Below are 25,626 nucleotides of genomic sequence, written 5' to 3'. Positions count from 1 at the left end.
CAGTGGCTTTGTATGAGCCTTTTAAAATTGCAATACATTTCTTATCATGGCTACTCGAATCCTCTGCATGGCACAGAAGAAGCCTTTGGCGACTTGCTGTCCGCTAAGCAAGAAATATTCTCAAAAGGCGAATCCACGCAGAATGGTTAGTTACACTGAGCTCAATAATTATAAGCAAAATGTTTGGTTCTTTTAAACCAGCTGTTTGTTTGTTGTTGCATGTTGTCATGTGTGTGTTTATCCCCACACCCTCTGGGTTTGGTTTTTTTTATATAACTTCAGGCAAAAAGCTCATAAACAGATTACCGCTTTTAACGCTGAAATTGCAGTTATGCTCAGCTTCTGCCTCCTTAAATCATGATGTCTGCCTCAGAAACCGGGACTCTTCCTACAACACCATGTGATTCCTGCACAGAAATTAGTATGTCCTCTAGAGGAAAAGCTTTAGCATCTTAATAAGCAAGGACTGTTTTCAGTCACAGGGAATTGGTGCTCACAAGGAATGCGAAGAAGCAAAGCAGCTTTGCTGTGCAGCGAAGACTTTTGCTTTTCTTAAATCCTCTGCCTGACCGGTGGAATTGGGATGATGTGGGCTGCAGAGAATGGTCATATCTGTCAGATGTTTTTAACCAATTGGATTGTGCTATTACTGAGAAGTGTTCTCTGATTTCTTCAACACATTTGCCAGCTTATAGCTGCCAAAGCTGATTGTACATTTACGATGTTCCAAACAGGATATCCTTATAAAGTCCCTCTCGGTCCAGTTGAATGGATGAGGCCGATTCCTCCTTTTAACCCATTGTTCTGTGATAGGGATAATTACCTGTATCTTGGTCTCCGTCAGCTGGCCAGATCAGTACACTTTGCCTCCAGGGCTCCTTAAACTTGTCCTTTATCTGATGAGGAAAACCTATTTAACAAGTCACTATTGTTGCATAATTTCCTTGGCTCTAACAATGTGGTTTTGTGGATGTAAATATCTGCAGATGAGAGCTGACTGTACACAGCTGGGACAGGCATTTGTTTACACGGATGCTGTTTCTTCTGAAATCAGGTTTGAGTCCTGAGAGAACTTGTGGGTGTGATGCTAATCCACTTCACATGGCTCAAGGGGGGATAACCACACAAGGAAACAAAATGTTTGATCCACAAACCAGTTAAACTCCCCTGCTTGGATTTTGGCCTGTCAATAGCAAAGCCTTAAACTGTCTATTCCAGAAAATGGTCTCATTGGAGTAAAAAAGGAGAGCTCCAAAAGTAAGTGTTTTATATATGCCAATTAGCTGTAGAGGATTTTATTGAGAGTCCTGTGGACGTTAGCAGGACTAAATCCACCTAAATCTAAATATTAACTGGTTATATATTAGGCTGCTTGATAGACATTCTGAGGAAAAAAATAATTTTAGCAAAATTATCAGGTACATTGATTTTTACCCTCAAAATGAGCACAGTGAGTTAAAAGCAGACAACATTCATTTAAGTGGAGAAATATTGTCATTTGTACGTAAAAAAAAATGAAACGTCCTACATTTGATTAAAAACACTTTCTTAAAAAAAAATTACAGATATTTGTGGATCAATATTTTAAAGATTCCTGTTTCACTTCATGTAATGAAGAGGATATATCCTTAAAGTGCTGAAAGACTAATGAAGCCCAAGATTCAGGTAGCTGGTTGTTGTTGTTCATACATAGTATAATCCGGAGGCGGGGGCTAGTTGAGAGCAACATATGTAGTCCCAAGAGGAAAAATACAATGGAAGATGAAGATATATATTTAAAAACTTTACCTATCTCATTGTTTCACTTATCTGTACCAGTTGATGTATTCTTTTATTAGGTTTCCTAGAAATCTGTGGCATTTATTTTTTCTCCCTAAAATCACAATACATCTTAAATGGATTGCATTATTCCAGCTCACTTTGACGTGCACTTATTAACTGTACTTTTATTTTTATCTCTCCTCTCCCCCACCACATCTTTCCTCTCCCTGCCCCTCCAGCAAGCACTGAACTATATATAATTGCATGTGGAAATGCAAAGGTAAACTTTTAAACAATAAAAATTGGCTATGAAGGTGTATTATTAAAGTGAAAGAGCAGCAAATCCATTCCTTTTTCCTTCCATGAGGGATCTTGTAGCCCTCCATCCTTGTCAAGGGAGATTGGACGAATCACTTTTACTGTTCTAAAGAAGGCAATGCAATGTTAAGAAAAACGTCAGAAACAAATCTCTCCGGATTAAAGTAACATTTCTGCATCATGTCAGCCTCAATAGCCATGCTTAATTTTTTGCGTAAATTTGGTGAGCTATTCCTTGCTTAATGTTCAACATATAAACAAGCAACAATTATTATTATATGTTTAAGATTGCTGTGGATGATAATACACAGTGAGCATTGTTGTTTTTCTAACCTTGTGTTATTTTTCAGGATGCATTTTGTTATAGGCTATAAATAAACTGTAAACTATACAATAACCCATAAAAGAAACTTTATGTAATTTAATATGAATGTGCAGCTTAGGGAGGAAAGGAGGGGGATGATAAGTTTTCCCCCCCCAAGTTACTCCCATGTTATTTTTTTGAATAAACTGGATTAACTGTACTTAGAACAGCAGATAAGGAACATATTTCTGTTGGCTGAAAACATTCTTGAGGATTTACACAATCATTGCAATGCGTTTATGATTTTGGAGCTGCGTTTTCATATTTATGGAGTATGGAGCACACATATAATAAAGAACATTCACCTACCAAAATCTGGAATAAGAAGTTCATAAATTTAAAAAACGTAAAATTACATTTTTAAAAGGGCTCCCTCCCCCCCCTTGAATCCATGCTGAGAGCACCTGCTCTAACTCCTGATTTGTTGTAACCTAAATCTTCTACAGAAGTACAGACTCTGAAACATCAGGCTTGTGAAATTATAGATAATAGTAAAACCAAATGGCAAACAAAATATAAGGTTGACTCTTTTAGGCAAATGGGTTTCAGTGGGCAATTCTTCCCCCCAGCCCTGCTGCCCTAAAAAATGAGAGGTTTTTTTAAAAAAATAAAAAAGAAAAAAGAATTTAGACAAATTTGCCTCTTAACCTTTAAAGATTTTCTGCCTATGCCTGTATGTCCTTTATTGCATTAATTTTTTATTTAAATTACACCATTAACTGGATATGAATTTATCAAGAATACATATATTGATTTATAAAACACTATCATTAATTATTATAATAGCTAGATGTGGCTGGTATTACAAAGCCATTTAAAGGTTTTTAATATAACTCGGACATACATAGATAGATAGACATTATGGACAAGACTACAATTTAAACTGGCTACTAACAGTTAATGAAATCCATGATTTATATTCTGCTTGAGAGACTGATTAGGTTGTTGCTTTGTAAAACTATTTACTTTTGTGTCATTTTTCAAAGAACGTCTCATTTAAAAAAGAAGAAGCCAAATAAAATATCATCCCAAATTCACCCAATAGTGGTTTAAATGCTGGGAATATTTTATAATAGGAGTTTGGATATGTATCCTACATGCACATTCCAATTTTAGTGTTCTGTACAATTTCACATGCTCCTCTGCTGAAACAATTTTCTCTTTGGTTTTAAAAGATTATCACATGTATTTTATTCTGTAAAGTGCCCTGCTGATATAGATTTCCTAGGGTATACAGAGATATAAATATAGATATAATTTTAAATTGTGGAAAAAAATGGGACTTACCCAAATGCTGCATAACAGACAGTCACAGAAAAGAGTTTGATTTAAATTGCAATCTGAAACAAAGAGGAGGGGAGGCACAAATAAGGAATGATCTAAAGAAGGCCAAAGCATAGAAGACTTTCATATTTCTGACAGTGCTTGAGTCAGTTATGCAGCAAAGCTTTACATCTTTTCATTTTCAGTGTTTCTGAGCTGCTTGGTCGCATGAGTCTCTGTATATGAAACACTCCTTTCTGAAAAAACGTGTGTTACCGGTATACTGTGCTTTTGCCGTCAGCTAGGCAAACCTAAAAGCTATCTGAGGAGATTATCTTCATCTGATGAGTCTAACAATTGTCAGCCATCCCTTAGGGTTAACCAATAGGCTCTTTTCAGGCTATCCTATGTATTAACCATTCTGATGCTGAAATGTTTTTTTAATATATATTTATGGCATTTGGCCTTTCCCCAGGCATGGTGTGTTGGTTTATATGTATGCAGAACCCAGTTAAGTTAAAAGACTACTTCCTTGCATGTGTCTTCAGCCATCATGTGACTTAGGCATATGCCTTGAGTGTTTTAACGAACCAGCCAGCTTCCGCTCAACTCTCTCCAAATTATCTGACCTTAAATAAAATGCGAACTCTTACAACTTGATTCTTTTCTTTCCAGTTGATATATTAATCCATAGCCTCCTGTGTAACAACCTTACAAAACATATTGCGATTAGATCTTCAAAAAAGTTATTTCAAGATGGTGGCTCATCTTTCATCTGTATTCATATTTAGAGGAAACGTCCTTGGTTCTGGGAAACTGCTGATTGCAATGCAACAGGATGGAGCACATTGGGCATGTGGCTATCCACAGGGGGCCGCTGGGTTGTGTGGAGGACCTCCTATATATGTACTGCTGGCTGTGAGTTATACAAGGAACACCCAATCCAGGATGATAACATCGTAATTGTGGCTGCTGTGAACTAGCCACAATGTGGACTGGCTGACTCACTTCTCATTACTGTCAGCCCCTGGTCAGTATAAAAGGCTTCACAGCCTCTACTCGTCCTACAACAATGAGTGTCAAGCTGCGCCTTACTGCCGACATGGACTGCAACACATGTGTTGCGGTTGTACCGCTGTGCACATCGCCAGGCCTTCTGGGCACAAGAACCTAGGCTGCATCACCCTTGCCTTTCGGTAGCTGGCCAAGAATGACATGGCACATCCATGCGCGTAGCTAGGATTTATGTTATGGAGGGCTGGACACCCACCTGTCATCATCCTCTGTCTAGCAAATTCAGAATGAAATGTCTGAACAACAGTTGTTTTAAATTACTCTCTTTTGACACACACACCCCACCAAGCGCTCAGAAAAATCTGTCAAAACCTTTCTACAACTTCTACTTTTAGTTAAGTGTTTTTATTTATTAACTTGATGGGGGGGACAGCAAGCCCCTTGCCCATGGGCACATCATAGTTTTGGTCTGATAACAGGGATCTCCCCATCCCTATGCTCGGCAACACTGATGTGCTGAAATAGCATTGCAACCAAGTAACTTGTTTATGCAGGTGACGACCTATATCCCATTAAATAAATGCTAAAGTTTTAATATGAAAGTCATCTTTAAAGGAAAGAGATGCTGTCCCAGATGCCACAGGTCCCCTATTTTCAAGAGGGGAACATCACACTTCATCGTATATCTATATAACAGAAGATGACAAGAAAGACAGACCATGGAAAAATGGTGCGCATCAAAAAATATGTAGCTCTCACTCTGTATATTCCTTGTAATTTGAAGGTGTTGGTTCTTGGATGTTGTAGAAAATACATTTTTGGCGCAAAAAAATAAATTTATCTAGTAATTCCTTTACAGCTGCATACACAAGAACAGACACTGGCAGGAAACCACTCTCTAAAGGTATCTGCAAAGTACTCTTTAAAATGAGATTTAATCAAAGGAATCAACCAAAGTCTCTAGAATTATTTTCAAATGAATCAAATGAACAGATAGAAGCTAGAAAGTTGAGATGGTTTGTGTAAAAGGGTTATTTTTACCAAATGGACTGTGGATTTTCCTGAAATATCCCACACCTTTAATGTAATAAAATACTCAAATGTTTCATACTTTTTAACACTGAGTTTGTGTGATTCATCTGGGATGTCTTTTCTTATGTGCATTTATTTCTCATTAGGGATCATCTGTCATTCAGCATCCTGGACACAACGTAACAATAATTTTATATTAATTTTTGCCTTCAGGATCTGCAACCTCTTTCCCAATATTCTTAACATGGAAGCAAATCCAGCTAATATCAGTGAAACATGCTTCAGACTGAATGAGCCTGTGACCACAGCCTTAGGACAAATGTCTTCAAACTTCTAAATGCAGAACACTTTCTTTAAAAATATGTCTTGAGATTTGGGGTAATGGTCCACATTACACAGAGACTACCAAAGCCCTCCCCGCCCGGATGAACCGTCTTGTGGTTCTAGGACTGGGCTACCCAGGCTTCAGAAAAGATCTTCAGCCATTGCAGCCCATGGACCAAACATTCACTTCCGCTGATTTGATCTGCATTTAGTGTTTCCGTAGATGAATAATTTCCGCAACAGCAGACAGCTGCTGATCGCCAAGATATATCTCGCAACATGATGCAATTTATGCACAACTCGAATTGTAAGGGACCTTGATGGCCATGTAGCAGAGCCCTCTGATAAATACAGGATCTGTATTGGAACACAGTGGACTTGTTCACACATGTTAACTGTGGCCATGCCTGCACCACATAGGAAAGTAAAGGTAAAGTAAAGGTAAAGGGACCCCTGACCATTAGGTCCAGTTGTGACCGACTCTGGGGTTGCAGCGCTCATCTCGCTTTATTGGCCGAGGGAGCCGGCATACAGCTTCCGGGTCATGTGGCCAGCATGACTAAGCCGCTTCTGGCGAACCAGAGCAGTGCACGGAAACGCCGTTTACCTTCCCGCCGGAGTGGTACCTATTTATCTACTTGCACTTTGAGGTGCTTTCAAACTGCTAGGTTGGCAGGAGCAGGGACCGAAAAAGGGAGCTCACCCCGGCGCGGGGATTCGAACCGCCAACCTTCTGATCGGCAAGTCCTAGGCTCTGTGGTTTAACCCACAGCGCCACCCGCGTCCCTTCACATAGGAAAGTACTGATGTAAATTGGGCTACATGCAAGTGCACAAGGCACTGGCCGCCTTGTGGCCCTGACAGGCAGAAGAAGTGTATTGTCACCATACAAATTGCTATTGGCTGTAGCTGGTGATACAGCCCAATTTCCATAATTGTAGCTGGTCTGGATCATATTGGGTTGAGGAGCTTGTGTGTGTGAACTTGCTTCCACTATGTTCTAATGGAGAGATTATGCATTCTTAAGTGTCTGATTTAGTCCATTCAAACCTTCTACCTCTGATCACAGCTACCTGATGGTATATTTACACAGGCTATAAAAGTACTAGCTTGATAGACTTAGCTGCTGCCCTGATCATTTCTTTCTTTCTTGCCCAACACCTTGGTTTCTTCCCCTGTTTGTGACCTGCACTTTTTTTCTGGACCAGACACAGGCAGGTTGAGAGGTAATAAGAACCAGATGGACATAGTGCAGAAATTGCCCAAATGTGTATGAGAATGTGGGGAGCTGTCAGGCATGGAGAGAGGCTGGAATTTTTCAGCAATAAAATGGGATTTATCACCCACTCTACCACAGTCATTGCCGACAACCGTTTACCTTGACAGGAATCCCATACCAATAGGCCACTCTGATGCAGATTTTTTTTCCTCCCAAAGAGTGATGATTGGTATTTGTTCTAAGGCTCAAATAGCCTGCACTGAAGGTGAAGCATAAGGCCAAAGTCCTGTATTCCCTACTGAGGCAAATGGACCTGCTAAAATAAGTTCCTTCCACAAGAGCTGTGTAATTGAAACCAGAGTGAGAGAATTTGATAAATGGCTTGACCCTGAAGGAATGTTAAGGTCATAAATTTTCATTGCGTTCCCTTCCCCCCCCCCCCTTTTATTTTTTTAATATATTGATTATAGTTAGTATTTGTCTCAGGATTTTTCAACAAGCTTTCAGATCATCAGACATTGTCCAAAAGCAGTAAAGTGAAGGGTGGGAGGTTAAACAACAATTTTAAAAGCTTCAGGTGGTTCTTTACCCTTCGCTTTTGCAAGGATGGACAAAGACACCCAGCCCAGTGGTAATGACGGTCGTCATTCTTGTACTACATTAATTAATGCCATGGAATGGGGCTGCAGAAAATGCAATTCAACATAATAATGAATATTATATTTTCACAAATCGTGGTGAACTTTACGAATGCACAGGGCAAAAAAAATTAAACGGTTTGCATATCATTTGCAATAATCTGAATTTGATTTGATGTCTTATCAAGAGTGGCAATAATTTCATTTTATCTATAAAAAAAAGCTATGGTATTTGTTGCATAAAATACACATATGTTTTAGATTTTAAAAAGGTAAAAAAAAAAAACCAAGAAAGGATTCAAGAGGTGGGGGAGAGAAAGGGAAGGAAGCAGAACACACACCAGCAGCTTTCTTACATCTGCCACTATCACTAAGACTGAAATTATACATGCATTTTAAAGTGCTTTAATTATCACTCAGAAATCTTCCCCCACTTCATTTAATGTGCATTATAACAATTCACCAGTTATGTTACTCCTGATTTAAATATCTCACCCACCCTGCAAGGTCAACCCCCCACTTGCCTATCCTGAAGGCTGCCTGCTATCCCACCTTCACCCTGCAAATCATGGTAACACGATCCATTCTATCCCTGTGACAACTCTCCTGAAATCCCAGAAGTATTCCCTTTGCTCATCCCATTGCCATGTACTCCACTATTCTCCCTACGCCACAATGAAACTGACATAAGGGAAGGAGAGGGAAGCCTTATGAGTTCCACTGGTGCTCATAATTGATTGATTGATTGATTGATTGATTGATTGATACTGTGCCCACCACGCTGGTACACACACATGTCCCTTTGAAGGAAAACAACAGCAAAAGCTCCCTTTCCCCTCCTCATAGCAGCAGCAATGGCGGAAAGGAAAGGAGTAGACTTTGCTTAGTGTTGGTAAAACTGCCTTGAGGCTGCTTTCTCCTGAACTGGTCAATTTCAGCAGAAACCACAGGAAGAGGACAGCTTGGGGACATCTGCATTGGTGATGCTGACAAGTATTTTCCTCCTGCTTCCATACAGGAGAAACAAAGGCTTTTCCAAATGTGTGCAGTTCTATGGGAGGTGGGGAGAGTGATGCGTGGAGGACTGAAAATGCGCTTCAGATGGAATGCTCTGGTCAGAGGTCTATTTAAGAACATGAGGCAAGTGAATTTGGAATAACAGAATACCTACACACCCAGTGGGAGAAAGACTTAAAAAAAAAGTGACATGCTTTAATTTTAATGAAATCTGTTATATAAAACAAGCTAAAATAATAGCTGCAGAGCATAATCTGTTATTACGATTATGCTTCATAGTTCATTTCCTTTTTATGTTTGTGGGTATACCTGGAGGTAATGTAGACACCTACATTATAATGCAGTATAATGGACACGGGTGGCGCTGTGAGTTTCTTGGGCTTGCCGATCAGAAGGTCAGAGGTTCGAATCCCCACAACGGGGTGAGCTCCCGTTGCTCAGTCCCAGCTCCTGCCAACCTAGCAGTTTGAAAGCACACCAGTGCAAGTAGATAAATAGGTACCACTCCGGCGGGAAGGTAAACGGCGTTTCCGTGCGCTGCTCTGGTTTCGGTGTTCTGTTGCGCCAGAAGCAGCTTAGTCATGCTGGCCAGAAAAACTGTCTGCGGACAAACGTCGGCTCCCTCGGCCTGTAAACTGAGATGAGCGCTGCAACCCTAGAGCCGTTTGCAACTGAACTTAACTGTCAGGGGTCCTTTACCTTTACCTTTTTATGTTATAACGTAGACACCCCGTTACATCTAACAGGGATGCCATTTTCTCGAATTAACTCTAAGGGGTATGTCCAATGGTTGTGTAAGGAGAAGACAGCTCACACAATCTCTCTCCTCCCTGAGCCCCCAACTCACATTCCTCCACACACACAAAATGCTCCGCATAGAAACTAGTGAAGCAGAACTTTACTTACGGAATACATTTCTATCTTGCTTCTCCATGGCTCAAGATGGTGTAAGAAAAGAGCATAGCACTTACTTCTCATGCAAAAGGCTGCAGGTTCACTCCAGGTGAAACACTGGGCAGCCTCTGACATTCAGTGTTGATGATGCTGAGCAAGGTAGACCAATGGTTTGGCTTGATATGAGGCGCTTTCCTATGTTGCAAACCTGAAGGCATCATGTGCACTTCAGAGCTCTTGAACCCAGAAAGAAATATATTTTAAAAAATTAAAAAATTGTCCAATAGCACCTTGTTGTTTAGTCATTTAGTCGTGTCCGACTCTTCGTGACCCCATGGACCAGAGCATGCCAGGCACTTCTGTCTTCCACTGCCTCCCACAGTTTGGTCAAACTCATGCTGGTAGCTTCGAGAACACTGTCCAGCCATCTCGTCCTCTGTCGTCCCCTTCTCCTTGTGCCCTCCATCTTTCCCAACATCAGGGTCTTTTCCAGGGAGTCTTCTCTTCTCATGAGGTTGCCAAAGTATTGGAGCCTCAGCTTCAGGATCTGTCCTTCCAGTGAACACTCAGGGCTGATTTCCTTCAAAAGGGAAGCAGCACTTTAGAGACCAACTAAGTTTGTTCTTGCTATAAGCTTTCGTGTGCATGCACACTTCTTCAGCTACACTGAAACAGAAGTCACCAGACCCTTATGTATCTGAAGAAGTGTGCATGCACATGAAAGATTATACCAAGAACAAACTTAGTTGGTCTCTAAGGTGCTACGGGACAATTTTTTAATATATTTTGACTGCGTCAGACCAATACAGCTACGTACCTGAATCTAGAACCAGAAATAAATGAATATGACTATGAATATTTTCACAAATCCAGAACAGCAACACACGACAAGACCAAATATGCATGTCATTATACCTTGTGAATCTATTTAACTTTGATGCTGATTTCTTAATATATATCTATACAAAAGCTCCCAGAGCATTTTACATTAAACATAACTGCAGCACTAAAACAGCATTTCAAGACAACGCAACATTCATCAATAATATACAAAAATAATGCAAGAAATTAGCAACAGTTCCATAAGAACACCAATAAAAGCCAAATCAGCTTTTACAATTCTAAAAATCAAGATTCTCGCCAAAAGAAAATAGGATTTGCCTGCTTTCTCACAGAAGGAGGAAGGGTGGACAGACAAATCTCCCTGAGCAAGGGAATTCCATAATGGAGGGTGTTGCTTCGAAGAATTCCACCCACTGATGGTAGGTGACATTTGTAACAGGACCAGATCTGAAACTCTTAATGAAAAGGTAGAACTTCCTTCAAGAACTATGATTTCTAGAAACGAACAAAAGTGAGAAATGTAAAGGGTATCCTTTGTAACACTTTTGTTTGTTTGTTTTCTTGCAAAATAATAGTAACAACAACAACCGTAATAATAGTGTTTCTGCTTATATTTTCCAATCTCTTAAAATGAAGAAAATCAGCTGGAAATAACAGCCCTACTTGAATATTCCGTTTCCAGGTTTGCATGCAGTTTAAGTTCTTAACTCTATTACCGGGGGGGGGGGGGGGCTGTGAAATATCATCCAAGAAGGCAAAGTAAAATGGCCCGTTAGAATGAAGGTTCTCATATGTTTCTGTATAAATATTTTAATAAAAGTTGTAAAATAATGTGCATTCCTCTGTTTTATGCAAGACAGGCTTAGGATCTGATAAGCATATAATGCAGATTGAATGTATGTTTTTGGCTTGATTCCTCCTCACCACCAAACACACAAAGAGAGAGAGAGAGATTAAAATGTTTCTTTGCGCTCACACTCAGGGAAATTTTGTGGCCAAGCTGTTTGAAAGAAGGAAAAAAGTATAAATCTCAGAAGTATAAATAAAATATGAAGAGAAAATGGCTTCAATCACTAACATTTTTGTAAACTAATGTTCAGCTGATGCAACTCAATTTTATTTTGCATCACATTAGTGTCATGGCGGTAATGACTGGCCTTTATTCACTAACAGTTTGAGTCAGCACTTTGAGACATTTTTCAAATTAGGTCATACGGCAAATTTGTAGCTGATACAAAGGTTGATTAAAAAGAGAGCTCCACAATTTTAAAGTGATGTTGTGTGGGGAGAATGAAACCGTGTGGGATAGTTCCAGGAAATGTGAGCTGCTATAAGCTTGGCAAAAAATAATGTATGGCAATAGGGAGTGGAGAATATTTCTACAGAGTGCTTGAAGTAATTCACATTTACAATTTAACCAAGTCCTCTGTGTATTATGCCAGACTTTTATTATGGGCCCTGAAAACAAGCAATGAATTACAATAAGGACACAGAGAGATCATCTGTCTTCCTGTTACAATGAAACGCAACCCTCCTCTTTGCATTCCTTTGATCTTGTCAATAAAGATCATTTCTCAGTCAGACCCGTCTTACAGAAGTTCCAACTACCTAAAGTCACAATGAGACCACTTACCTACAATGCAGCAAATCTGAGAGTAATTTGCTGTGCATATTCATGCTGAAAAATTAGCACTCAGGTTGATTCATTACTTGTTGCTGGCATAAGATTTCTCAAAAGAGCTCAGCTCTGCTTTAATCCAGCATTCTTAGCATCCGAAAACTTGGGCAAATATCACTAGCAGGGGGAGGGTGGAGAATGCTAGGTGCTCAGTATATCTGAAACACATCAACCTCTTTTGAAAGACGTGGTGATTCTTTAGGAATCCTGGAGTGCACCAGTTATTTTGTTACCCTAACACAGGGATCATTGCCCTTGCATTGATGTTGTGTAATCTCTGAAGCAGGGCCGTTTTACCCGTAGACGCTAGTGGTGCGGGGCGCTGGGGCACCAAGTTCTGGAAGGCACCAGGCGAGAGTCTGGGGAACACCGAACGAATGCACTGAGCGAGGCGCCGAATTCTGCGGGGCGCAGAAGGCTAAAGGGGGGGGAATTGAGCTGACGCTTGGTGGGAGTGGTGCACGTGTGCTTGCTTGCTCAGCGCAGGCCTGCTCGCTTGGTGTGCTCACTCGCCCAACGGGTTGAGGCGCAGGCACGCATGGCGCCCATCCTGTTGGCATCTTCGTCTCTGAGCCAGGCACAGTGGCGTAGCGTGGGTTGTCAGCACCCGGGGCAAGGCAAGTAATTTGCGCCCCCTAACCCGTGGATTTGCGCCCCCTAACCCGTGGATTTGCACCCCCTAACCTGTGGATTTGCCCTAACCCCAGATGTTGCGCCCGGTGCGGCCGGCCCCCCTTCACCCCCCACGCTACGCCACTGGCCAGGCATCAGGCGCCACGGATCTTCATGGGGCTGGCTCTCCCAGCCCACTGGCTGCCCTCACCCGCCTCCGCCATGCCATGCCAAAGCAGCACCGTGCCTGGAGCCTTCAGCTGCTATGGCCACCGCGGCACGAAGCAGCCAGCTAAACCGGGAGGCGCCACGTCCAGCCTCCGCCTCCTCACCACCGGAGCCGCCCTCCAGCCACTGCCCACCTCCTCCAGCCCCACAAAGCTGGGCGCGTCACTGGCAGCCATCCTGTCCGAAAGAAGAGGCTTCCTCCACCGCTGCTGGTGTTGCCTCCCTAAAAAAGGTCGACAGCTCTGGGAAACGGGGGTGGGGTGTGCCGGAGGGATCTTTGCACCACGGTGCCAGATATGCTTAAGATGGCCCTAGTCTTTAGCATATCTGGTCTGAAGGCCAGCTCAAGTGGGTATACTCAGCGCAGGCAGCTAATTCAGGCAAAATGGATGCATGGTGACAGAAGATACAGGGGCGTAGCGTGGGTTGTCAGCACCCGGGGCAAGGCAAGTAATTTGCGCCCCCTAACCCCTAACCTGCCGCCGCCGCCAGCTTCTTCTTGCTGCTGCCTGGTCTGGTCTGGTGTGGTTCTCTCCCGCGCTCAGCGCTGCGCTGGGCGGCCGCTGCACTGTCCCTCCCCCAGATAGTCCCTCGCTCTCTCTCCGCACCGCACGCCTGGCACCCACCCCCTCCACAGTGGGCGGCGACCCAGCGGCTCAGATCGGATTCGCACAGCCAGCACTGCAGTGAGAGAGAGTGAGTGAGCCAGGTAGGGGCAGAGAGCTGCGAGTGCGAGCGCACCCCCCCCAGATGTTGCGCCCGGTGCAGCCGGCCCCCCCTGCACCCCCCACGCTACGCCACTGAGAAGATATTCCAGTTTCTGGCCTCTGCTGGAGTTTGCACTGTTGCTGGGCTTCTCACAAGGCTCATCGCTGGTTCAGTATGAGCCGCTTTAGATGTTTCTGCAGTCTGCTCCCTTGCATGTTTCCCAGAGCAACATCGCACGTTGTACAAGTGTCATAATGCAACACACAGAGAGGACTATCACATGCTTGCAGCCGAAGCACCAGTTCAAACATTTTAATGTCCATGCTCATTTTTAGTGTGCCCCTTTTCAGGTGATACCCTCAACCAACAGGCTGCAGATAAACGGAAGTTGAAGCTTCCACCTTGGATGGTCTCCTGGAGGCCATGGTTTGATGCTGTTCTCTTTATAAAGGCTGGGGGCACATTTCTGAGCACCAGAAGCTTGAAAGGGAGGTGTAGAATAGTCAGCGCTTTTCGGGGGGTATGCAAGGGTACAACAGTACCAGCACCCTTTTTCCCAAGAAGAGAAGCACAGGGAATAGGGAACCTATTGCACCCTTTGTATTATTTGATTAAGAATTGCTGTCAGATTTCCAACTCTATTGCTGCAGCTGCCTCTGCGATGACTTGGATGTTTCCAGTATTATGACCACGCTGCCATCAGTTCCTACAGCCACTGGGTAAATTGCGGGATGTAATCCACTGGGAGCAGTCAAGTACAACAATCCTTGTTTTGTTAGAGTGGACATGCAAGGGAATGTTTGGTCCAGCCGGTCGAAACTTCCTGTTCCTCCTGGCCTGAAGCATCCTTCCTTGCATGTGACTACAGTGGACCCTTCGGATACGAATTAAATTCATTCTGGGGATCCGTCCACAACCCGAAAAGTCCATAGGCAGAGGTGCCGCTTCTGCGCACATGCGGGGCATGGTTGAGCACTTCTCCGCATGTGCACATGGCAAAACCCATGTTCGTAACCCGAAAGTTACCTATCCAGAGTGGTACATAATTAGAGGATCCACTGTAGTAGGTGGGTGTGACCTTTCCAGACCTGGTAAAAGGCCAAGTCACGCTGCTACTTTCCTCTATTCGACCTTCCTGTTCATCCTGCCTGCTTCTGCATCACCTGGACTGGACTGCTGGTTGCCACAGCAGTTCCCCAGGTTATCTCTCATATGGGGTAAACCTGTTTGTACATGTTTGTAACTTTAAGCCTAAAGCCTGCCTTCAGGGATCACACTGTGCTCTGCCTGATCATGAGTAAAACTTCTTTTTGTTACTTATGAAAAAGACTGTGGTGTCTTCATTCTTTTAGGAGGGATTCAAAAGGGGTCTTACCAGGAATGTTAGAACATATCTCAGTCTGGACAAGCCAGATTAAATTGCTTGTTGTCTTGAGAAACTCATACGAGTTTGCAACCGCTTTCTGCTGCGTAAGATGGGGAATGCACTCTGCTAAGTGAAGAAACTTGCTAGCGCAAGTTAGGAAGGATATTAATAAACAATATATCCTCTCCCGCCACCCTCAACATTCCCACATAAATTTCATTCTGTTTCATTGTGATTGTAATAACCAGTCTGAGCACACTTTTACCTTGCCTACCCCCTTCATCCTGCCTCTCCTCTCCTTTCCTTTTGAACTTATGACTGACCAGGCAAAACAGTTGCTTTCCCCATATTCTTTCCTGTGGACCAGCAGGTATTTCAGGTGGCTTGAGGAAGTCCATGTATGCTACAAATATTACAGCATCTTCATTAAACATAACGGGCACACACAGTGACTCCACAAAGTAAATCCTTGCAGCAGGCACGTCAGAGAGGACGGTCTTTTTATTCGCATATTCCATGGCGAAGGGGATGAGGCTGAGAAATAGAAGGGGATGAGGCTGAGAAATAGCGGCTTGTCCTGTGAAGACAGGGCTGAGGGCTTGTCCACACTTCCTGCCACTCACCACCTGGCCCAGGGCGGGGCCTGGCAGGCCTCACAGGGACGGTTGCTGTCACTCCTGCTGCTGCCCAGGAGGACTTGGGGGGGCGCAGAGTTCTTTTTAAAATGTTTTAAATTTTTCTTTTTCCCATTTGAATTTTTTGTATGGGGGGGTGGATGTTTGGTTGGGCTTGGGAATTTGTTTGATTTTGATGTATTTGTAATTTTTACAGTTTTTTGTTTGTATTGTTTTATTGTGTTTGGGTTTTTTAAAAGGTTTTATTTTGTTCTTAAGGGGAGGGGTCAGGGCTGCCGGGGAGTGGGTCCCAGCCAACAAAATGGCTGGGGCATGTTCCACAGGGGGGGGATGCACTGGGACAACCGATCTCAGTGATCATGGGTAGGAGGAGGAGTTACGCTAAGACCAGACCATGTCATTACAGAGGAGGTAGGTTTAGTCGTTGTCTGAGGACTATCCCTGCCTCCGGGTCTGGTCCTGACCAGACGGATACTAGAATCAGCAAGGGATACCCACATGACCTGAAGGTGCTGCTGTGCAATGCCAGGTCAATGATTCATAAGACCACTGGCATCCATGACTTGATCAAGGACCCATAACATTTGCAGGTAGCCCAACATGTGGGTTGGTTTGATCAACATGGGGGGTTTCTGTGTTGCTGCCACACATTCTTGGTCATTTCTGGGACAAATACATCTGGGCTGATGCATGTGAAAAAGCAGCTTATGTCATCATGTCCCCCACACCGAACCACTCCCACAAAGCAGCAGTTTTGATAGCTTCCATGACATTTCACCATAACATTTCAACTGGCATTGAGAGCAGGCTTTTCAAAATATGTTTTGTACATTTGGTATTAGTGGAGATTAAATTAAGCATAAATATTATTAGAAGTAAAGGGGAAAGGTGGGGGGGAGCAGAGACCTCTTTTACCCTGAAAACGAGATGGCTACTTTACATATGTTCTCATATTTTGTTTGCAGCAATGTCCCTGAACTCACATTTTCAAAAGCATGCAGCTGACTTTCTATCATGTGTTTGATGTCAGACTCGGCAGGAAACCTTACAGTTCTCAATATGTTTCTGGATTCAGTCACTTCACCCACAGTCCTCTGACAGTACAACACCTCAAATCCCTCAGAATGGAAAGGCCCATTTTATTCCCAGTCACTTTCAATTTGCATCCGAGGCTGCACTGCAAGTTTTACTAGATGTGAGTTCTTGGACCAAAAACAAGCAAGAGAAACAGACCACAAGTGGGAAAGGTGGCGTGAGTGGCAAAGATGACTTCGACAAGTGCTAATTTTGAAGAGTACCAGTTTAGGAACACAAACAGCTATCTGTCACAACTGTTTTCAGCATTTAGAAGTGTTTAGAGCCTTTGACCACTAAAATATGGTGCTGCTTTTGCAGCAGTTTGCAGATACTCCTGCTATAATGTTGCTTTCATTTATTTGTTTGTACCAATTGAACTAGTTTCCAAAGACTAGCAGGAAAAAATTAAAGGCTACAGTTTTGGTGGAGAACTTTCTGGGAGAGATCATGGAAATATCTGACTTTTTCCCACCTGCTTTTCTCCTAAGAATACTAAGTGCTCACATGGCACTTTCCTTTTAAATTGTTCAGGCATCTCACAGACACACTATCTCAGCAAATCCTTGCAGCAGGCATGTCAGAGAGAACAGTCTTTTTATTCGCATATTCCATGGCGAAGGTGAAGAGGCTGAGAAATAGTAGCGTGTCCTGTGAAGACATGGCTGAGGGCTTGTCCACACTTGTCCGGTGGATCTGAGCGATTTTCCTCTTGCCCCCATGCTTCCTAGGCAAGGGCCCAAGCAGTTTTCTATTTGTCCCGCTGCTTTCCTGGGGAAAACCCACCCTTTAGCACTAAATCAGGGAAAAGCTCAGTCTAAGGAAAACCCTGCTGGCATTTGTTGTGATTCAGTGTTAAAGACTGAGCTTTCCCAAGGGGCAGGAGAAGCAGAAGTATGGCTGAGCCCCATGTCTGAGACAAACTCTGGATTTTCAGTGCAGAGATCACAGCCTTAATGGCTATGCCACACTGACTCTCAGTGTAGCATCCACATTCCAGGTGTACAAGGAAAAATCAGACCTTAATGTATGCATTCCATGAAAGGCACTTCATAATATCTTTCCTTTAGTTCTAGATTCAGGTAGGTAGCCATGTTGGTCTGACACAGTCGAAATATATATTAAAAAAATTAAAATGTCCAGTATCTGAAGAGGTGTGCATGCACATGAAAGCTTATACCCAGAACAAACTTAGTTGGTCTCTAAGGTGCTACTGGACATTTTTTAAAAAAAAAATTAAATATATTTTGAGCTTTCCTTTAGTCCTTGAGAATGTGGCATGTGGATCCTTGCAAGCGAAAAACATCAGCGGTTGCACAGGAATCATTCATGAATCTTTATTAGTTCCTCTACTAAAGGTAAAGGTGAAGGACCCCTGGACTGGAAGGAGGACATCCTGAACTTCTTCTGTAGTCCACAAACCACAGCATTCATCAAAGAAGCCTTCAGAGATCCAAGCTGAAATCCTGGGCACTCCAATTTAGGAATAAATCCCATTAGCCTTCATAGGGAATTGCTTCCAAACAAACATGCATATGATTAGGCTTGTGCACCACTTAGAGATGAACATGATCAAGTGTCTACCAATTGAATAAATAAATAAATAAATAAATAAATAAATAAATAAGGTTAACCTGTGATGTGCACATAGCCTTATTCAGGTGTTCAACATCATGCAACAGGACAGCAGGGTGGCAAGTGCTCCTGCCCATTGTGCCAAACACACCTCTACCCTATCCACACATTGGGTGCATATCTGCAGCAAGGCATCCTAAGAAATGAACATTGGATGCCCCTGTGAGCTCACTGAGCTACGTCGCTGCAGAGCCAACCTGTGCTGAACCTCCAAAGGTCATTATTTCAACAATTCATAGGTGGTTGGAGGCAAAATGAAGTTTCTATGGGGGGAAAGGAAGAGAGGGAAAGGATAGAACTTCATGGTTAAAAAAAAGATTCAAGAGAGCAGAGAAGTTCCTCAGGAACTGAATGAGGTGACCAAGGGCTCTATCTATTGTACAGAGGCTTTTTCTTTAAGCCCAGTATTTGCTCACAGTTGTGTAGGACAATCCTGCATGCCCTGCAAAGCTTCTCTATAGGGTTGCAGCACCCTACAGAACAGCAAGAGAGGTGACACTAGGCGCTGCAGGGTGGCCAACACAATCCCAGAAAACCCTTTGTCACACAGCACCCATTTTCATAGACTTCCTGTTTGTCTTTAAATGAATGGCTTACAGTTCCTTGGATCACAACTATACCAGGATCACAAGCACTGCTTTTACCTTCTTTGGAGTTCCTCTTTGGTGGAGGAACTGTAGGAGGACCTGAAAACCAGTGTCCTGAAATCCAGTGGTTGTTTCTGGTCTGCCTATAAGTGGACGGGATCTAGGCTGCCAGAGTCCCTCTGACTTTAGCTGAAGGACACCCAACTATATGGAAGAATGAAGCTCTTTGTTATGTTTCTAAATGACCTGGGAGGGGGCTGTACTTGTTGCTATCAACTCTTGTCAGTAGACGAAAACCATGTTGTTAACTAAACGTGTTAATGATTCCCGCCCCCCCTCAGACTAGATACTGCTACATTATAGAGGTGAAACATGACTTTTGATGATCAAGCATGAAGTGATTAAATAAGGTTAATCCTCATTTTATATGCTAATAGGAAATTTATAATCTCCACTGCCTATCCAATTTAGCTGCTTTATTCTCTGTTGTTAAAAAAAGTATCTCTTATTAGTGGAAGAGAATACCCTTACGTTACACTACAGATGCTACTTTAATTGGACTCAAGAGTATTGTGTGTAATTAGTCCACTTCTTTAATATTTCATCTATAATTACATGATTAGCAGTGTGCTTAAATTTCATAAAGGCTGCCAATTTCAGTGTCATTTCCCCCCCAAGAAAAAAGTGGACTAGTTTTTTGCCTTCTAACTGCACCACATAAACCTGATTTCAGAAGAAGAGGTCCAAGTTAGCAATAATTTTGACAAATGCTCACTCACCTGTCTAAAAAGTGAGGTTCTGGGGCATGAGCAATTGTCACAGTCACACTCTCTGGCCTGACTATGTTCCCTACATAATACACATTTATGCAATGGCTACTTGTGGTGCAATAAGTCACTTTGAAGATTCACAAACCTAATGTCCTTTTTAAATATATATAATTCCTATGTCCCTGGGCTAAATTCTACCCAAAAAACCCAGCTATGTTTGAGGAATGAGCATGAGTAGATGAGTCCGAGCCTTAGTTTTAAATTCAGATGACTTGTTTGAGAATGGACCATCTCATCAGGTTGAACATTGACGTGCTGGTTGCAAGCTATAGCTAACAACGCCTGGTGCTTTAATTCCATTGCAAAAATGGCCGCTTCAGGCATGTTTTGGAAAGCTAGAAACATTTTCGGGCCTAGGCAAATCCATAATGTTCACAGTGGTATGTTCCTCACTTGTTGATGGCAATACCAAGTGATAACTTGCATGTATGAATAGATTGTTTTGGATGTGACACTATCAACCCATGCCACCTCTGAAACAATACTTTTCTGTGATGTCAGTTCACATATTGAGCTTCTAGTCATAAAGGACTGCTTCGCATCATTTGGTTGCTTTGCATTTAATTACTGTACATGCAATGTTTTGTGTCTCCATCGAAAAACATTGCGATTGCAGACAGAAGACTCTTGTTTCAGACTCTTGATTTAGACATGCTAGTCATCACATGGTGTTGCTTCAGTCACATGGTGAACTGATACCAGACATCACAATATCACAATATGACAATACTGACAATGCCTGCTGAATAATTTCACACAGCACTTTTTACATCCTGTGGTCTGGTGGCCATGTCTGCCAGCAGTACCCCAGAATCCTTTTATGAGACAACTGCTCAGTCTCTGAAGCAGAATATGCTCCCTGGCACATGAACCATTTTCCTTCTATGTCAGAAAGTAGGAAGACTTTGCATGTTCAGACTTTGGATCGCAGCCATCTTCACTCTTTTTCTCCCACTAGAATGAGGCGTTGAAGAGCCCCATTTCCTTGTTAGCGCCCAGTTATGTTTACCTTAAGCCTTAAGGTTTAGTGTATGAGTAATCAAATAGTCTACTTACTGAGACACTTCCATTCCAAAATATGATCTCTTTGCCAAAAAGAATGAAAGAGAAAGAAAGAAAGAAAGAAAGAAAGAAAGAAAGAAAGAAAGAAAGAAAGATCATGTTGGTTGCAAGCAAAGGGAAAGGCCAAAGGGAAATTATTGCTATTTCAGACAGCCGCATAAATTTTCTTCCTATTTTTAACCTAGCTTTTAATTTAATAAGTTTTATGACCCTTATATTAAGTACATATGTTTTACAAGACACTGTGTCCCTTGAGTCACCCTAGATTTGCTCTGCTATAGCAGAGCTAAATGAATGAATACTGTGTTTTTGATTTCAACTCACCCCTTCTTTGATCCTTTTACACACACACACACACACCCCCGCATGTCTCACTATCGTTGCACAGACACACACGCACACACACACACAGAAGATTTGGGTTATCTGCTCTTCTACAAAAGCAGAATTAACAAATAGGTATTTCCTATGAAGGCTATAGCATCTAACTCTCTCAGCATTTGCTATGTTATGTACAAGAAGGTAATGAAAATCATGCATCGTGTGACGGGATTTTAACAAGCATCTGATCATTTTCAAAAGGACAGAGGGTCAAGGTATTCTTTTATAGTTCTTTGAGTATATTTTGCCTAATGTGATCATTAAAAACCAGAAACAGGAGAGGGTTTGGGGGGGTTGCTTTTCTGTGCTTTGCTTTAAGTTTAAAAATATAGTCATTGGCCCTGATCATATATAGGTTATTTTATTGTATTTTATGTTGAAATATGCCTTCTCTTAATGGGAAAGAAAGATATTTAATCCAAAAAAAGAGGGGGGGGTTGAAGCATGTAAATTTTATATTGTAGTCAATAGATGACTATGCTATTAAAAGTTTACCAGGTCATGATCACGAGCTATGGATGTTGTAAACTGAATATAAGCAAATTTAAAAAGTCTATCAAATTACCTAAACTATGTCTCCTTAAGACCTAGATAGCTATTCTTTGAACAAGGTATTTCAGTACTAATAAACTGCAGAGGAAAGAAAAACGATCCAATACAGCTCTTACTTGATTGGGTTGGTGCTGTTTACTTACCTAAGTAATGGGATCTGTAGAACTGTAACTTCCCACTGCTTATATTTCCATAGGGGGGCATTTTTACAGAGTTTGTGCATGTGTTGTGTGTTGAAGATATTTACTCTGTATTGTAAAACTTAAACCACAGAATGGCTGCAATTAATTTTTAGTTTATCTTCCCGCATTCCTATAACAAGATTATTAAGAAGTGTGTTCTAAGTAGATCTGAGTAGCGAGTGGCTCAGAACATGAACTTGCCAAGTTTTCTGCACGGTACAACATTTGCACTTTAAAACACAGGACTAAGGAAGTCAAACGTTGCATCAGAATTTAGCTTTGCTGCCAGACTTTAACATTCTTTGAATTTATATGGAAAAATAAAGCCAGCTTCAGTAAGATTTTTCAGAAACAAATACTGTCAACTATGACCGGCCTTAAAAAGCTGTTCAGCATTGTTGTTTTCAAAAAAAAAAAAAACACAACCAACTAATCCCCCTTAAAGATCTGCATAAGATATTGTTGTGTGTATATCAGAGGCCACTATATAGCCTTGTATATATTCAACTGTCTAGATGTCAGCTGCTATATTTTTATTGTTACAGGAAACCATCCAACATCACAAACGGGAAAGTTTTCAGCTTTTTCTTCGCTCTTGGCTTCGTCTCTTTTAAGGCTAAAGGCATGACCTTAAACTAGATCATATTTTAACTCTATTTGGTAAACACTTTGGCACCTTGTATGTGTTTTTTAAACACTCAGCCTTGTTTGGGTCTATAAAACTGTTGACCAGTCCCCAGCCATTGTGAGTTATGGCATCCGAGGGCTTCCATAAGGGTACAAGCACTGGCATTAAGTTCTCAAAGCCATTTTAGGTCCCAGCAGTTTTAGTCTGTCCCGAAGAACTCTTGGTCACCTCCCAAGGGACAAATTGATGTCAAATTCTGCTGTCTGTCAGGATTAAGTGCCTGTTTGCTTTTTCACTAACATGTGGTTTCAGAACAAAGCAGTTCAAATCTCCTCTATTCTTAACAAAGCATCTCAAATTGCTGAGTAAAATTCCTTAATCCCCCATCTTAATCTGAAAACACCAGCAGCACATGGTAACAGGTTTTCTTCTTTCTCTTTTTTGCCACCATAAACTATCATTAGCAAGGGTCTTTTTTCTTTCTTTCTTTCTTTCTTTTTTTCTTTCCTTGGCTAACTCATTATTCAGCAGCTTATTATCTGCAAGGGCACGCTAAGCCACTTCAGTCTTAAGACTAGATTTGGCTGGTCATTTTTCTTCCTTGTCTCTTCCATTCTAGGGAAAACGCAAAACTTAAAGCATGAAGCTCAGTAGTTCTGTTGCTCACTTCTCTTTATCAGCAACCAAGCCATCTACTTCTCTCTCAGTTTCTTCAATGGACTGTTAGCATGCAAAACTGCCTTAGCTGTCCATTGAAAAACTGATGCACTTCAAAAAAGAACCTGCAGACTCAAAATTCCGTTGGACCTCAATGAACTCCTTTCACGTTTCCTCTTCTTTTCATTCATTGATAATTAAGATCAGCTTGAGTTATAGGTCCACAAATGTACAAAACTAGAAAATTATGCATTGGAACATTATATCTATATACTAATAGCAGATTCAAGAGACGGTGTGTAGATATGAGATCAAGAAGTTTACTAGCGTTGCAAAGATATGGTTCAGGGCTTAAACAGAATTATGTACTTGGCAGGTGTGCAATTCCTCCCCCACAAAAGCATAGGCTCCGCAACCTGCACCACAGTCCACAAATGCTCAGGAATCACCCTTGAAAGGGAAATGAGAAGTGGTTTACTACTGTGGTGTAGGGGTAAATGTTGATGTATGGAAACTCATCATGATAGGCTCCATAGCCATGTCTCTTAGGAGAAGGATAGAATCAAAGGAAAGTAAGAGCATATTGAACTGACAATGGGTGACTTAGTTGTTGCCCTGATGGAACTGGGCTGAACAGTCCTTGGTTCACATCCCTCATTACTAGTGTGGCATAACTGTCCAGTCATGACCGACTCTGGGGTTGCGGCGCTCATCTCGCTTTACTGGCTGAGGGAGCCAGCGTACAGCTTCCCGGTCACGTGGCCAGCATGACTAAGCCGCTTCTGGCGAAACAGAGCAGCGCACGGAAACAATGTTTACCTTCCCGCCGGAGCGGTACCTATTTATCTACTTGCACTTTGATGTGCTTTCGAACTGCTAGGTTGGCAGGAGCTGGGACCGAGCAACGGGAGCTCACCCCGTCGCGGGGATTTGAACCGCCGACCTTCTGATCGGCAAGCCCTAGGCTCTGTGGTTTAGACCACAGAGCCACAGTTACCTGGGAATAAATTCCATTGAATTCAGTGGTGTTTACGCCTGACTCCATAGGTTCAGATGAGTTTGAACAAATGATCTTGAGCCAGCTGCAATGCTGCCTTTCACTTTTAATTAGAAATGAAAAAAAGTCTTGCTAAGAAGCATTACCATTGAAACTACTAGCATGTAGCTGGAACTCCTATCAAGAAAAGAAGTATTCAGGTCTGCTTGGTTATCTTCCACAATGTCTGATCCTCTGCTAATCTCTCACCAAAAGGGAAATTGAAAACCTTATTATCACCTCATTGACTTGAAGGGAGATGACATCATCATCCTTGCTAGAAGATTGTATCATCTCTTGGAAAAAGTTCTCAAGTTGTGCTCCCCCTCCACACTCTGGCTCCATTGGCTTAGTGCAGTATCTAAGCATGGGAGCCAGGAAGCTTTCAGGTGAAATTTCCCAACAGTGCTCCTTGTTTCCCATCACCCCTGGAAAAGCCAGGGCAGCAAAGGGAGGTCAGGTAATCACGGCTGCCCTTCTGACCACTACTGGTTTTTACCATCATCATTATTCCATTTCTCAGCTTCTTAACTTGCCCAAACACACCTCTTGAAATAGCTAAAAAGATACACTGCAATAGAAAAGAGTAAAATTTAGGTGTGCCACTATTTCTCAACCATCTCCATCCCCATTTGCAAAATATGGATAGTAATACTGACTCCTATCTTAAACTGGGATAATGTTTATCAAACACTTTGGACGTTCGAAAGCACAATGATTGCCCATGTATTTCCCCCTTGGCCTTAAATAATTTCCACAATTCTGGTTTCATTCTATTCAACGTGATGGGCTGGAGACACTCACCTGTTGCTGCTGCTTCGTAGGAGGCAGAGGAGATGGCCATTATCATTACCAACAGTGCAAATGCACTGGCAGGAATGCTGGACTGGATTGGCCAGTGCATATACAGCACACCAACCTCACCGCCATCTTCCCATCCCAGAAAGCAGCAGCAACTCACCTGCCAGGAGGTCAGGTAAGTGCCTCTGCCCCACCACAACCGCACCATCTGATTTATTTGAATAAACACACCTGAATCAAAACCAGAGAGTTTCACAGGGAAGAACAGGCTCTATAACATATGTATG

The 25,626-nt window shown here is 42.3% G+C and overlaps 1 long non-coding RNA gene across 1 annotated transcript in view; it reads right to left on the bottom strand.

Moving 5' to 3' along the window:
- Nucleotides 1-1,338: 1,338 nt before the first annotated feature.
- The window catches only part of LOC310759529, a 90,109-nt gene continuing 65,821 nt past the window's right edge, over nt 1,339-25,626 (bottom strand). The window contains exons 2-3 of the long non-coding RNA XR_014546381.1: nt 3,731-3,783; nt 1,339-2,185 (exon numbers count right to left, since the gene is read on the bottom strand). This is a non-coding gene — a long non-coding RNA (uncharacterized lncRNA). The remainder of the gene's footprint in view (nt 2,186-3,730; nt 3,784-25,626) is intronic.

Source organism: Podarcis filfolensis (genome assembly GCF_964270895.1).
Source record: "Podarcis filfolensis genome assembly, chromosome: 3".
Lineage (NCBI taxonomy): Eukaryota > Metazoa > Chordata > Lepidosauria > Squamata > Lacertidae > Podarcis > Podarcis filfolensis.
The sequence above is the reverse complement of the archived record's forward strand: the minus strand, read 5'-3'. Positions and strand labels throughout refer to the sequence as shown.